General features: G+C 49.7%; 1 protein-coding gene and 1 long non-coding RNA gene across 13 annotated transcripts in view; one reads left to right on the plus strand and one right to left on the minus strand.

Annotated features, from left to right (window-relative positions):
- The window catches only part of SLC14A2 (solute carrier family 14 member 2), a 429,946-nt gene that overhangs the window by 298,584 nt on the left and 115,747 nt on the right, over positions 1–15,615 (plus strand). The window lies entirely within an intron of this gene.
- LOC106729466 overlaps positions 1–15,615 on the minus strand; it is a 64,441-nt gene that overhangs the window by 8,028 nt on the left and 40,798 nt on the right. For 4 of the 6 annotated variants that reach the window (XR_004316262.1, XR_004316258.1, XR_004316260.1 and 1 more), the window contains 2 exons: positions 7,521–7,625; positions 2,485–2,546 (listed from right to left, as the gene is read on the minus strand). This is a non-coding gene — a long non-coding RNA (uncharacterized LOC106729466). Of the gene's footprint in view, positions 1–305; positions 1,167–2,484; positions 2,547–7,520; positions 7,626–15,615 lie in introns of those variants that run through there. The other 2 variants (XR_004316261.1, XR_004316259.1) reach the window with 2 other exon arrangements.

Genomic DNA, 15,615 nt, shown 5'->3' on the forward strand with positions numbered 1-15,615 from the left:
GAATTTGATAATCTCTAGGTCCATCCCTGTTGCTGCAAATGGCATTATTTCATTCTTTTTTATGGCTGAGTAATATCCCATTGTATATATATGTACCATATCTTCTTTTTTCATTCATCCGTTGGTGGACATTTAGGTTGCGTCTATGTCTTGTCTATTGCAAACAGTGCTGCTATGAACATTGGGACGCATGCATCTTTTCAAATTGAGAGTTTTTGTCTTTTTCTGGATATATGCCCAGGAGTGGGATTGCTGGATGACATGCTAATTCTGTTTTTAGCTTTTTAAGGAATCTCCATATTGTCCTCTATAGTGGCTGCACCAATTTATATTCCCACCAACAGTGTAGAAGGATTCCCTTTTCTCTGCACCCTCTCCAGTATTTATTATTTGTAGACTTTTTGATGATGGTCAAGAAAGGCATCATGCTTTTTGTTAGTTACCTCTTTTTTACTAAATAAACCATGAACATGTGTCCTTGTGATTAGCAGAAATGTCATTCTTAATAGTTACATAATAACGTGTCCCAAGCTGGTGACTCTCAAGCAAACACACCTGTAGATTTGATTTTGTTGGGGTAGCATAGTACTGACTTACCCATATTTATAAATAATACGTTAGAATTAGTTGCTGGTATCTGAATGTTGGGATACTTCACATAAATAGTCTGTATTTTCTGCTTTCCTTTAAAACATGTTGCCACCTCATTTCCATCAGGCTTTATGGATGGAGCTGAGGTGAAGCTGCCCTCTTTAGACAGAGCTTGTGCCCCAGCTCCCCTGGAACTGAGGTTGACGGCCAGTTGCTATTCATCATGCTGTCGGGCTGGTTATCTTTTGCTACAGTCAAGAGAGAAGAGAAATATTTCTCATGTGTCGATCAAAAGCTAGACCAAAAGGGGCAAATGAAGAAGACAGTTTGTTTCAACAAAATGGAAGAGAATATATTTCTGCAGTCCCCAAACTGTGTGCCAAGGAACTCCAGGATGCCACGGGGAACCCACAAGGGCACCGAGGGATATTTTTAATTATCCAGGAACACATCAGGATACTCAACACTGTCAGATACCACACAAACCGCCAGCTTGAGGGAGTTCAAATTTCAACAGTAGATCACACCATATATGACATTGCCGAATCTTGGCAAACCTGGGTTTTCATTGGTTGCTGTGTTAAAAAGAAAATACCACACAAAAATCAGTGTGGAACAGGAAACAAGGACGGCGGTATCCAATCTGATTCCAAGGTTTGACTAATTGTATATTGCACAACAGATACATGCATCCCTTTAGTAAATAATTATGATTATTTATGAATAAAACATAGATATTATTTTTTCTTTCAATTTGGGTGTAATATTTTTCTTCAAACAGCTACTAAGTTGTCAGGACCTAAATGCTAACTAGTTTGTTTGGGCTTAACTTTAAATATGTAACTATGAGGCATTTATTTTGGCGTAGGCACACTGTAAAAAGTATGATTGAGACAAAGCTTAGGAGTCTTTGACATATTCCTCGTAGAACTAAAGAAACCCTACTGACTGGTTTCACTCCTGGTCTCCACCCACATGGTCAGTATGTCACTAGAGCCAGCCTGTGATGCCTGTAATTAGCCATATCTAGTGCCTGTCGGCCTGAGACATTTTTACTGTCCCTTACTATTTCATAGCCAGAATGATTTTAAACCCCTCATTGGCTAGTTCTTGACTTTGGGCACATTACTTAAACATCTGTGACTCAGGTTCCTCATCTGTATAATGGGAATATTAATAGACCTATCTCATGAGGTTGTGATGGAGATAAAAATGAGATAGTCTATGCAAATGCTTCGCACAGTGCCTGACACATATTGTTAATCACTCAGTGATAGCTATTAACTGTATATTTTCTCCTGGAAGCTTCTGGATGTTTTCAAAGCAAGATGCACCTGGATTTCCATTCTTCCAGGGTTTCCTGTCCTAGGTAGAGGCAGCTGTCAGAACAACCAACTCGTATAGTTACAAAGCCAAGACTATTGCCATCTGAGCTAAGTAAAAGGACAAAGAAAGGAAAAGTCACTATTGATTTTAGCTTAAGAGGCAGAAGGGTTTCTTCTGGTCTTCATCATGTTTAGAGACACGTTGCTTTGAGCGTTAGAGCACCAGATCCCCACCTGTCACATGTACTCTCAGGGAGAATTTGTCAGGGACACTTAAAGCCTGACTTTGTGTCCCTGAAAGGCGCCATGCCCTAAGCCTCCAGTCCCGTCCTAGCCTGTCTCATCCTGCAGCAATTTCTTCCTGACTCCTTGGGTATCTTCAGTGAAGGGAGAGCTGTGGGATGGGAAGCAAGCTGCTCTGGAACACAGTAAGCCAGGCAATGGGAGTCACCTCCCCAGACACTTGAGTTTCACAGCCTGTGTTGCAGCTACCCAGGGGCTGCCCTTGAGTCCCCACCCTGTCCCTTGTAGGCCTCCTGGTGACAGCCTAGACCCTCACTTCACTCACCTTTAAAATGGGGATGATAATGTCTATGAGACGATAAAACAGAATGACCTCCCTGGAAGTGCCTGTAAAAGACACGCATAACTGTGAGGGATCCTCATTAAGAAAAAAATTGAAATCCACTATGTATCGATCAGACCCATGAATACTGCTTGTAGAAGAGAACTTTGGAGAACAGAAGGGCCGTGCAGCAAATGGATAATGAGGAAGTCTATAGGGGCCAGAAGGAAGAGCGAAAGGGTTGGCCTGGGGTGAACAGAGGAGAGCAAGACTGAAAGCGGACAGGGCAAGTAGGAAAATGGACTCAAAGAAAACTTTGTGACCCAGAAACTGGAGTCTTTTCTGACTAATCAATTATTCCAAGTGTTGTGATTGAGAACCTTCCAAGGGCTCAGCCTGGTGCCAACTTGATGACAGGTGTCAGGGAACTCTGTAACCCATCTGTGGGTGGCAGGATCATCAAAGTCAAAACAACCAGAGATAATGGTCCAGGAGAGTAGTGGGCGCAGAGACAGGCGTCTGGGGGCACTCTCGGAAAGGAAGAAGCTGGCCTGACGTGTGCTGAGCTGTCATCCTGGGCTCAGGGCTGGGGACAGGGTGAGAGGGAGGGGCTGAGGCTGCCACAGGGACCCCTTGTGACCCCTATTAGCTTCTCCCAACAGCATGTGAACAAGATTTCCTTCAGTGATGGACAAGGTGCCGAGGGAAATGACCACAGGAGACATTATTTTCAATAGGAAAAGAAGAGTAGTAGAGGAAGCAAGTAGAAAGATCACCAACCTGAGAGCTAGATGGAATCAGATCACCCCTAACCCAGGGCCCACACTGAACATAAGCTGGAGCTTGGATGGAGGATGTCACTTAATCCGGAAGGAAAACACAGGTCTCCAGCCTCATCACTTGGTGATCCTTTGACCTCTAGATGACAACCTAGATGGAGCTAGGGCCCTGGACTCTGAGGACCGGCCCGGATGGCATGCTGGGGCACCTGCAGTGAGAATTGTAAAAGCCTGTGCACCCAGAAGAAGGTGAGAAGGGACCCCAGGGAGAGGAGAGGGAGCAGCCTTCTAATGAGTGCTGTAATACTGACAGAGTTATGCCTCGTCCCCGTCTTTCTTCCTATACTGTCAATTCCCTGGGCTTCACAGCCAGGATTCGGGGATGTGTTGCAGCTTGAGTGGAAGTAAAATGGACCAAGGGCTGGAAATGTGACCACCAAAGGCTCCTTTACCATCCTCTCGATTGGAGCAGGTAAAGAAATAGGAACTTGGATTCTGGTCCATGGACGCTCTATCCTCCACGGATACCTGGAGCCAATAAACTCAGGTACCTTGGATGAAGGGCTATGATGCGTTAGGCTTACAATTTATGCAAACAAAAGACATTCAGATGTGCTACAAGCATGGCAGGGCCAGAGCCAGCCAAGCTGTGGGAAGCATCTGAGAAGAAGCCTGGAGCAGCTGCCTCCCCAAATCCCGTGCACCACTTCCGAGCAGGCTCCGCTCTACCTTCCCCAGACAGGAGACAGCTTGTTGCAGAGACACTTGTGAACATGAAAAGGAAAGGGGAGGGAGCAGAGGGGAAGAGATCTATTCCGCCTCGCAGCTTTCCATCTCTGCCCCAGTGGAGCGTGGGTAATTTGTTATGCCTAATGAGCAAATGCCACCTTATGTGGAGGCAAAAATGCCAGTGGGATGATCAGGCGGGTTGCTATGGGAGACCAAGGGACCTCCCTGAAGTTTGCACAGCCTGGCAAAGGAGTCTTCGTGAGAGGAAAGCTCGGCTGTCTCCTTCCATCAGGGTAGTGAGCCCTGGTGTCTGCGCTGAGTTTGATGTGTTTCGAGGCTTTTTTTGCCTCTATTGTTACAGTTGAGCTTCATGACCACCCAATAAAGTAGGTGGGTCTGGTGTTATTTCCCGTTTTTTCAGGTGAAAAGACTGAGGCTCAGAGGAGTTAAAGAAGTTGTCCAAAGTCGTGGAGGAGGCAGATGGATATATCTCAGGAGGCCTAGTTTACAAGTGTTTTTCCAGATGCGTCTTTACTTTTTCAAGGACATATCACTGGACTGAGAGCAATCAAAGGGAGCTTGATCAACTACACCAAACCCACAGAAAGATGGAAATGGACTATTTAAAGTAAATACTTTGTAGAGGAGGACAAATGCATAGGCCTTGTTACCAAAGAGGCATTTCAATAGATAACTGCACACACTGCAATTGGAAGAAATGACCAGAGAAAGCTGGAGTGGGAGTCTGTAGCTGAGCAGGGTGGGGCTATTGCCCTCCTGCTTTCCCAGGCCAACCTCTCAGCACTGCCCCGGCCACCCAGAACCACAGCTGCTCCCTGAATCCACCCGAGGCTTCCTATTTCTGTGCCTTCAGTGCATCCTATTCCTGAAACTTCAAGTTCTAACATCAAAAACAAAACAAAAAAAATTGTAAATCTTGTAATAAGTTTATTGCTTCCTTTTCTGAAATCACATTGAAATGCTGGCACACCTCCCGTCTCTCCCCTCCACGAGACTGTGAGCTCTTTGAAGGTAGGAACTGTGATTCTTCATGACTCAGTCCCCAGCACCTGCCGAGGGGCCTGGCACTTATCAGCATTCTAGCAGATGTCTATTAATTGAATGGTTCCATCTTAATTTAAATCAAGATCGCTCATTGCGCATCGCCCCTGAGCTGTTCATTACGTAGGTGATGGGGTATGAGATCCTATCTCCACACCCTAGCGCCTGTGGAGAGCTTTGACGAAGCGGGAAGAGCATGTGTGCTACACTGAAGTTCGACAATTTAACTGACAGAGGCGTCTGAGTGTGGGGAAACCTCTGAGCTCTTTGTGGAAGGATCGGAGGAGCCCTGAAGGAAGAGAAGGCATTACAGGACCTCCCAAGACTCTATTGAGAGCGTTTCCAGTTCCACAGCAGCTGCTAGCTCAACATGAGGCAAAGCCCAGTTGTCACAGAGCTGAGAGGTTCAAAGTCAATCCAGCTGAGGCTGCAGAAGGACATAAAGGACTGTTGCTAAGGAGCTGTTCATTCCTGCCAGGGAGATGTCAGGGAAGTGAGGGCCGGAGTAATCGGGAAGTCTCCGTGAGGAGACGGCATGGCACATGCTTAGATACAGGAAGATAGACATTTCTAGAATCAGGGAGGATCATGGAAGAACCAATAATTAATCAATATGGCTTGGAACAAGCGATGAGCAGCTCTAAATCTATCCTCTACCCAAGGACAGGCTCCACCGCAGGCAGAAAAGACGTGAAGACATGACACCTTCCTTTGCACCAAGGCACTGAATTTTTTTTTTAATATGAAAAATTGAAAAAAAAACTCCAGATGGATTTTAAACACAGCAGGGAACTGGGCGGTGTGATGGCAGATGGCTATTTCAGCTGCACATGGGTAAAAATAATTTCAACTCCCCAATACCCAGGACTGCTCTGAACTCATGAAAACCTCTTCAGGAAGAGCACTGTGTGATGGACACAGCAGGGAGCTGCAGCAGAGGGGGTCCGGGGCTCGGAGCTCCCTGACAGGACGGGACCTGCTGCTGCTGGGGCAGCCGCTCCCAGATCGCTCCGGGAGGATCCTGCCTCAGCAGACTTGTCAGGGCTCACGTTCAACTTTAGCCCAGCCTGAGATGAGTTTTCTGGCTTTCTTCCTCGATGAGTCCACTTGAGGGCTAGGTGTGTGGCTGTGAGATGAGGCCATTGGGAAGCAGAAACAATCTGAAGGGTGTAGCAGTGAGTGTGTGCTCACTGCGGGGAAGGTGGCCCCAGAGGAGGGCAGGGTGGTGACTCTGAAAGTTGACACTTCTGGGTGTCTGATGGCTGTGGAGTTTGCCAGACTGGATTTCCTGGGGCAGGCTGGATGACCCCTTTGTCCCTCTGACTGTCACCTTCTGAAACACTAATCTCTTGTCACACTGCTGTAGAGGCCACAGGAATGAGCTGATCTCTGGAGTCAGCCAGGCCACCAGCAGCACCATGAATCAGACACTCTAGGGGTCTAGCGCCAGGGACCAGACAGGGATGAGTAAGTGTCTACATCCCCTAGGAGGTTAAGTTCCATAGGAATAATCTAGACAGAAGCTGTTGGCTGGTCGGTGTCTGGTCCAAGGTCCAGAAGGTCAAAGGTACAGACAGGAGACCCCGAGGTGAGTTCTGACCCTAAACAGAGACATTGCTTCCTGCCTGTGTAATAGGTCCTGGTGCTTAGGACCACGTTCATTCATGATGGGCACCATGGCTTCCTGGACAAGATGGACTTGGCTGGGCAGTATGCTAAGGGCACATTAGCTACCGAAGGACACAAGTCACAACAACACAACAGAGAGGCTGGGGACACACTGTGACATCAAGGGAAATGAGGTGCTAGAAAGGTATCATTGACTTGTGTCCCATCCAGGTTGGCCTCCCTGTTTAAGGGTGGAGGATGAGGAGGGCAGGGTCATATACTGCAGTGGTGACCCTCAGCAAGAAGTCTCTCCAAGTGGACTCAAGGGATCCCAAGATCAAGACCAACCTCAAGGAGAAGCAGGTGGTGGGGTCTGGTTTAGTCTGGACTGGGGCTCAGTTTCAGCCCAAGAAGAATGAAGAGTGTGCCTTTCTTCAACCCATCACACCACTGAGGGCGAAGCAGAGAAATGTTAACAAAGGATATTGTAACTTTACTGGTTCAGAAAGAGACTAGAATGGCTACTTGTGTTTATGTGTGGTTGGAGGAAGGATACTGGGGGCCTGAGATTCTGGTCCTCCCTTCTCTCGCTCTCATCAGCCTTGTCTGCCATCCGGTGGGGAGGGGAGGGCGTCTCCCTCAAGAGGCCACATGTGACATCCTCCACTTGCTGCTTGTCAATCTCACTTCTTAGTTCTGTCCCCAAGACAACCACAGACACTCTCCCGTGACGCCCTCGCTCCCTGACTTCCCTCCACGGTCAGCGTCAGCCACCAGCAAAGCAGTGCCTTCCGCCCCCGAATGGCAGCTAGGCAGAACACGGGGGACAGAGGAGGCCATCGGGCGTGAAGAGACACTCACGTAATGTGGGTTGGGGGGTTGGCTGCCCCTTATGGCCGAGTCAGGGTGGGCATCGCTGAAGCTGTCCAACGTGGTAGGTCAAGGAACCGTGTGGAGGCGGAGGCTCTGGGGAGAAGCACAGGTGAGGAGAGGGGAGCACAGTCACAGATCTGGGGTTTCCTCAGAGGCCCCCGACAGGGCTGTTGGTGTCACTGCGTAGCATCCTTAGAGGGACTTGGAGTTAATTTGCATTTCACATCCCTTTTCATAATAAAAGCAAACACTTCGATTATGAGATTTTCTAGACAAATCCTTTCATCTTGTAAATTTAAAAATAAGACCCAGAGAAGAGGTATAATTTGTTCGTGGCAGATCCATGACCTGTACAGGGTTGGTGGTCCCAGGCTCTGGTCCATATATGTCCTTCGTCATTAGCTCAGCCCTTCGGTGGGCTTGAAAGATACAGCGGACAAAGGAGAGTGAAATGGGCCCTAGCAAACCCTGTGTGACTGTCTGACCTGGAAGGCCAGGGCCTCCTCTCCTTGTTACAGACCAGGCGAGTGACTCCGGTGTCCTTCCCACAAAGTGGCTGGCTCTTCTGTCCCCCATGCTCCTTTCTTCCCTGCCTGAGTGAGGTCTTCCCTCCTCCTTTCTTCATCCCCCAGTGCCCTGGAGCTGGAGTCTTGCTCATAATATTCATATCACCTGAGTCCACACCACATGCCCTTCACACACTGTGGATTCAGCCGCGGACACCGCAGACAAAGGTCCTGTTCTCAGGGAGCTAATATTCTGGTGGGGAGATACAGTCAAACACAAATAAAGATGAACTGAGGAGGTGTTGGGTGCTGTAGGGAAAGTAAAACAGGGCAGAGGGACCAGGAGTGCTGGTGGCAGGTGGGAAATATATTAGACAAGGTATAAGGGAAGGCTTGAGGGACAACACGTGAGCAGCAACTTGGAGGAGGGGAGGAGACCTGCCACCAGCACACCTGGGACAGGTGCATTTATGGGCAGAAGGCAGCAGCACATGAAAAAGACGTGGGTGGTGGTGATACAGGAAAAATGGGGCTCCAGAGGATGGCCATGCCCCAGGGCCCAGGCAAGTCCCCGGGATGCACCCCATCAGGCGAGAGTCCTTGGCTTCTCACAGGAAAGAATTCAAGAGTGAGTCATAGCTGAGTAAAAGCGGATTTATTCAGAGAGATTCATACTCCATAGACAGAATGAAGGCTGTGTCAAAAGGCAAGAAAGCAGGCGAGAGAGAGAGAGTCCCAGGATGCGGGGCTGTTAGTTCTTGTGGGCGGGGTAACTTCACGTGCTAACCACTGGGAGGACTGCTCCCACTGCTTTGGGGAAGGGGCTGGGATTCCCAGGAGCTGGACCGTCACCCACTGTTTGACCTTTTATGCTCAGCCTGGGGACTGCCCCGGCACCTGTGGGAGAGCCACTTAGCATGCCGTCGTGTTTCAGTGAGCGTATAACGAAGCCCAAGGTCTAGTGGGAGTTGAATCTTCCACCATCTTGGTGCTAATTGCTGTGTTTCTCTTTTGGTGGCTGTGCCCTGCCCCCTCCTCCCCTTTTGTCCCAGTGGCTTGCCCTGCACGTTGGAGAAGCAGCCAGGGGCTGGGATGGGAGGCTGGGACTGTGAAGTGAGCCAAAGGATAAGTAGTAACAGATGAAGCCAGAGCAGGAGGCCATGACAGGGCTTTGACTTGGAGCAAGATGGCAGCTGCGGGGCGGTTTAAGCTTAGCGGGATCTGTCACCTTAATAGGACCACCTGGCTGCAGTGTTGGGGGAGGGACAGGAAGGAAGAGTATGTTCAGGCAACAGTAGTAATCAAGGTCAGGGGTGACGGTGACCTGGATCGGAGTAGACCAGGGCTCCCAAAGTTCCCAGCTCAAAAACTCCACTTTTCATTAAATAACCTCCCAGCATGATAGCAGTTACCACTGTAGTACTTGCTGATTGGGCCAACACTTCATGTCCGCATTTCCAAATGAATGTTCCCACCACAACAGCATTTACATGCATTTGAGGAGTCATACGTGGATGCGTGTACCATTGTTTGTTAGGTCTGCAGACTGTTCAATGAATAGATGGTTTCAGACCTCCTCCCACTTTGTGGTTCCAAAATACGCCACAGAACCTTTGCTCCCTCCCCTTTCCCATCACCCTGGCCAGCCTAAGCCCGGCTTCCTCAGGCCTCTCTGCTAGGAAGGTCCAGTAAGCTCAGGTGGCCAGGGTGGCAGTGACAATGATGCTAACTGAGCAGGGATTCATGACTTGGAATTGATCCACAGCTGGGATTCAAAAGATCCAAAATCAGACCAAAATTATAAGCAAATAGGTGTGCATTTGTGCAATATGAGGTCAGCTTCCATTCACTTCTCAATGGTCCTTTACCAAGAAAAGGAGGGGGAAGTGGGGGCAGGAAGAAACCACAAGATAAATCCGTTACTCCTTTCAGATACTAGATATGTTTTCACAGGGACTTTCAAGGCTTAACCCCTAACCATGAGCACCAGATGGTGGGGGGGCAGACATTTAAAAACCCAACCAAGAAAGACCCACGTAATCTATAGACAGAAATGTAACATCTCTGATTCCAGAAAGACAACTTTCTTTCCCTCCTAAAATCGACCTTGAACCCAGCCTCTAACATGTTCAAAAAAAAAAAAAAAACAAAGTGTTCCCATCCGAGAAATAACACAAAGGCAAGATCATTCAGAAGGAACCCGAGTATTTGGAGCAATAAATAAATAAATAATCCATCCAAAGCCAGTATGCTGCCTTTGGATAAATTATGCTTGATTTGAAGGTCAAGAGCGTTACAATGCACTGCTTTACTGAGGTGCATGAAAGCTGAAGCGTGTGGTTTGGTAGGAGAATTTGCAGGGTATAATTATGCACCCCTTCAACATCCCCGCTGCCTTCCACGTGACGAGGAACAATGTGCCACAGTGCTGCACCGTCAAAGCAGTAATTTACAAGAGTCAGCAATTCCACAGGGCAGGTAGGCAGTATTTCAAAATGGGGAAAGGGAGCCGGGGGGATGGAGGCGGGGAGCCAGCAGATCAATTTACAAAGATCCTGTTTCTCTGCCACTCTGTTGACCTTTCAGGCAAGACCTAATGCCAATTAGCTCAGTTATAAAGTCCATAATTCTTGTGGGGAAGGCCGTGTGTAGCACACGATCATTTTACAACGTTTGCCCTAATTTGCAGCCCCCAAACATGCACTCCTGGGGCCGCAAGGTGGGGGTGGGGGCAGTGTGTTGGCAAGCCCTGGGAGCAGCTGGAAGGGATCACAGAGCACAATTACTGTCTGCGCATGGCCACATCTGGAAAACAGCTCTGCGCTGGCTTTAAAACAGCATTAATGAAGAATGGAACCTTGTGCTGGGAAAGACGGGGTTGCGGAGGGGGGAGTGATAGGAGGAAATGAGGGGGGCGCCCTTCTGCCCAACTTGGTGGGGATGAAAAGACAACAAAGAAAACAGCGGTCAGGGTATAAGACCAAATCCAGGGAGAAGAGGGTGTTGACAGGAAAGGGGGAGGCAGGGAGATGCTGCGACTTCAGGGAGCGGTCTCTAATCTTCCTCGTGTTTGCCAACTTCAAAGCCGGGTATCCATGCAGGACTGGCCCTTTTTTTTGCATTGATTGAGCAGACATTTGTCGACGGTGTGAGATTTCAGTGGTATCTGGAAGACTCCCAACTGAAACAATGTACCCCACGAGCACCAAATTCTACCACTAAACGTTCAGTCCTTCAGTCAAGGGGTCCCTTCTCCTGACGTGGATTTGAAAATGCAAATGTACCTGCTTCCTGTAGGGTCCCAGGCACAGAGTAGCTGCTCAATAAGTCTTTGTTGACTAGAACTGAACAGAATGAGCTGAAAAAGTCATTTGGTGACTGTGACCAAATTAATTTATATCTCTGGTTTCTCAGCTATAAGGGCTACCCCAGACCAATGATTCTCCATGTGAGGGGCAGAGAGAAGGGGTAGCGGGTCTTTCCAAGGGGGTAAATCAAATCCATGGGGAGGGGAGAAGGTAGCATTTGTGGGTTGAGAAAGAACATTCAACGGTATAATATAGTTTTGTATTTGGAAAGCCAGAGTCTGCTCCTAATACAAGAGGCTTCCCTAATATAATCCACAGAAGAAAATTGCTCAACAGACTCTTCCTGGCTGCTGAGGATTCATAAACTGACCTTAGAATTCAAAATGGGCATTTCCCATCTCACCCAAAATCAGAGCAGCTCCAGATCTCCCCGGGAAGGAGCGGATCTCTTTTATCATGGGGCCAAAAAGGCTGAGGGGCTCTGAGGAGAGGGGTTTGGTGCCTCCAGCTCTGATCATCTCCATTGGGCTCTTTCATGCTCCTTCACTAAAACAGCAGCTGTTTGGGTTCCCGGGGATGAAGGTATCCTTAAAGGGACAGCAAGGACACATTGCAGAGGAAACAGGGAGGTGTAAGCAGGCGTCACTCTTCTGGCTTTTGTGCTTGCTTCTCTGCCTGCCCAATATGCATCTTTGGCATCGCTTAGGGCTGTAGAGAGCGTGGCCCAACTTAGCATTTGTCTTACGGTTTGCGTGAAAACCCCAAAGGCCAGCCCACAGACCTGCAGAGGTCAAAGGAACCTTACCTTCCCCTACCTTTGAGACAGAAGTTCCCCATCCATGTCTCTACAGGGCACCCTGCACCTTCTGTTTATATACTTCCAGTAAAACCTAGCAACTAAGACCTTCAAGCAACCCCGGGTTCAAGTCCTCCCTCAGCCATCCACCAGCAAAGTGACCTTGGCCAATTAATCTTTCTATGTCTGGTTTCCTTTTTAGTAAAATGAAGATCATAGTACCCACTTCATGCGATGATCGTGAGGATTAAATGAGATAATATGTGTCTCTGTGTTTCTCTGCTGCTTGGAATTCTAACTGTCTATTTATGTAACGCAATTTGCATTTATTTACGTATGACCTTACACGCAGTCTGCGTGTGGTCACACTCAGGATAAGGTGAACGTGACGTGGGCGGTTACTTCTGCTTGGAGTCGACCCCTCCCCTGAAGGGCCCAGAGAGGGGGATGTTGGGGTCGCTTCCTCAGTCCGGAGAGCACACTGCTTCTCTGTGCCTTCACCAATGTCAAGTATGAAAAGTTTGTACATGTGAGAATTCCTTAAAATACTCTTACCAAAGCATTCCTTACATGTTCCAAATAAGCCCAGAATGACACGTATACAGACCTGAGCGTTGCCAGCTTTGGGCTCTAATGAAATATAGCATCGCATCCTCACATGGTGAATGCTGTCCCCTGGAAGCACTGCCCACAGATGTTGAGCCCCTCACCCAGATGACAGTTCATCAGATACGTGACAGCCGCTACCTCGTGCCCTCATCACTCTCCCCCTTGTCAACGTTTCTCCATGCTTCTCTTTACCCCTCCCTAACAGCTCCCACCACCGCGGTCTGGGTGTTCTCTGTGCCAACTTACAAAGGGGATGCAAGCTTAGGCCCACCGCTGAGCCCCGTTATTGTGTCTAAGTTGGCACTTACTTTCCAGCCAGCCCTGTCATGCTGTGGACTCAGGGGCCAAAGCGTGTGCACCAGAACTTCCTCAGGAAAAGGCACTTGGAAATAGGCTGGGGCCACTGGGCTTGACCCACACTCTCCTCTCGCCCCCCCCCCCAAAATGTCCCCAAGTCTGCTTCCTTCAGAGTCCCGATTCCCAGCTTCTCTGGACTTGAATTATGGCCATGAGAAGTTCTCACCTTCATAAGACATGACAGAGGCCCCGCTCACTGGGTCTAGGGTGCACGGGTCAGCACACCCCAGTGTGGCTTCCTCTCCCGTCATTCTTTCTGGTGAGCTTTCTCTGTTTGAAGCACAAGGAGCCACAGGTTCCTGCCAACTTAATTCCTCTTGCTTAGAGACTATTTACACTTCTAAAGCAGGTGAGGCCCAGAGGGGAGTCCACCCCAGCTCCTCATGAGTACAGACCCGTGAGGGTGCCCTCCCCACAGCTCCCAAGGGGCTGTAAAAGGCTGAAACCATCCTGTGTCTGGGGATTTGGGTATTTCCAAGAGTGACACAGGTATAAACCAATCTGATTGTCCCTGGCCAGGGTGAGCATCAGAGACACTCGGAAACGCTCTGAGTCATTATGGATAATTCCCACTCCTGGCCCAGCGCCCACCTCCCTGCCCCATCTCCTGTGATTCTTTCCAGCCACTCTGTTCACTCGCTTTCCCTCTTGCTCTACATTTCTCATCTCTCTTTCTCCTCTGCCCGTCCGAGTCCTGCCTGTCCTCAGGGCTCAGTCCAAGTGCCGCCTCCTCTGTGACTCCCTGAGGACCCCACCTGGAAGTGAGCTCACCCTCTCTGAATGGCCATGCCTTGCATCACTAGTACGACCCTGCCCCGGACGGCATTAAGCTGTGAATCTGGTTTACGCCACCCCACCCCAATGGAACTGCGGGACCTTGCATATTAGGCACCACGCAGAGAAGGTGGAAAGGAGAAAGGAAAGAGCTGAGGAAGATGGCCTCCGGATGACCATCCTGGGCTGTGAGTGTGTTTCTCAGCAGCAGCAGAAGGGTGGTTAGAGAAGTAGAGAAGAAAACACAAAGGCAGCGTCACCATGGCGGGATTGCACAGGTGCCACATGCTATGTAGGGACTGATAATGAGTCTAGCCTCCCTGGGGTGGGGGGAGGGAGATTCGGAGCGGGAGCTGAAGCCAGTGACGGTCACCCATTCATGCTTGCACCTTGGAGAGCATGACAAGTTCTAATTCCCGAAAAGGGTCCATTTGGCCACAGACACCAAGGGGCAAGGTGTTATTGGTCACTGAGGATTGTCTTCCCAAGCAGTCATCAAATATTCCTAGTTTCCCTATATGCCCAGCACCATACCGGGCAGACTAAGGGACACGAGGAATGACGGAGGAAGCATAAACAGCGCCTTCAGAGAGCTTGCGATGTAAAGGGAAAGGTGAACCCCTCAGACAGCCATGATGCTGGAGAAGGAATGCTGAGTCAGGTGGAGGGTCAAGGCGCTGAGCATCCCTAAGTTTCGGAGAGGAGAGCGGTGGAGAGCAAAAGGCGTGGTTGAAGTTGAGCCCCTTAATCCGATGGGAAGAAAGTGGGATTTGGGTGGAGCCCTGAGGACGACACAGAGCGGGCTGGATAACAGGGAACAAGACGACGCGTTAAAATGGGTCCGTGGGCTTAGCTCCACTCAGCAGAGAGGAGGGCTGTGCGAGGCAGCCGAAGTGGGAGAAAACACCAGAAAGACCCTCTGGCCAGCTTGAGGAAGGCTCCAGGGTCCAGTCAGGATGCTCTGGTTTCGTTTTCCAAGGAAGCAGGAGGACGGGCATCCCAGCTTCCCAGCAGACAAAGCCCTGAGGTATGAAGCGTACCTGGCCCTTCCACTCTCCTCCCAAGTACTTTCATCCCGGGTTTGTCTCAGGGTCTTCCCTCGTTAGCTTTCCCATCACTCTCCACCTTCTAAACGCGCGGTGTCGGTGCGCTGTGTGCCCTCTGACCAGATCACTCGCATCCGAGGGGCTGCTCTGCTTCCCGTGTCCTCTGTGGCGTGGACTCAGTCCTGGGCTCTGACTGGGATGTTGGACCCGCCGGAGTCCAGATACCATCTCTGCTGGCATGTCCAGACCCTCCGTCTCTGGACCACCTGTGAGCCACGCCCCTCCCAGCTCAGTCTCTCCTTGCCATTTGCCTGTTCACTCCGACCAGCCCGTGTTTGTCCGGCATCCATGCTGTTGCCACAGAGACGGCACCTATCTGTGAGCAGTCTGGTCTGATAAGAGCTTTTACATACTTGATTCATTCACACCTCAGCAATCCAGCAGAGCTGTGTCACCCCTTTTCTCAAAATAAGGAACCTGAGACTCAGGAAGGCTAAATGGCTTTGTCCAAGACTAAAAGGTCCCTGACTTGCCATTGCTGCCCTACAGGTGAGGACCCCGTCCCCGCCGCGGGGACCTCCTCTCCACCCTGGGCTCAGTCCCCTGCCGCAGCTCTACCCTTGGTGCAGCTTCTCTCTCTCCTCCAGAGCCGCGGCCTCCGGGCCCCCTCCCTAGCCCTCTCCTCCC

The sequence above is a fragment of the Camelus ferus genome, chromosome 30 (genome assembly GCF_009834535.1).
Source record: "Camelus ferus isolate YT-003-E chromosome 30, BCGSAC_Cfer_1.0, whole genome shotgun sequence".
Classification (NCBI taxonomy): Eukaryota; Metazoa; Chordata; class Mammalia; order Artiodactyla; family Camelidae; genus Camelus; species Camelus ferus.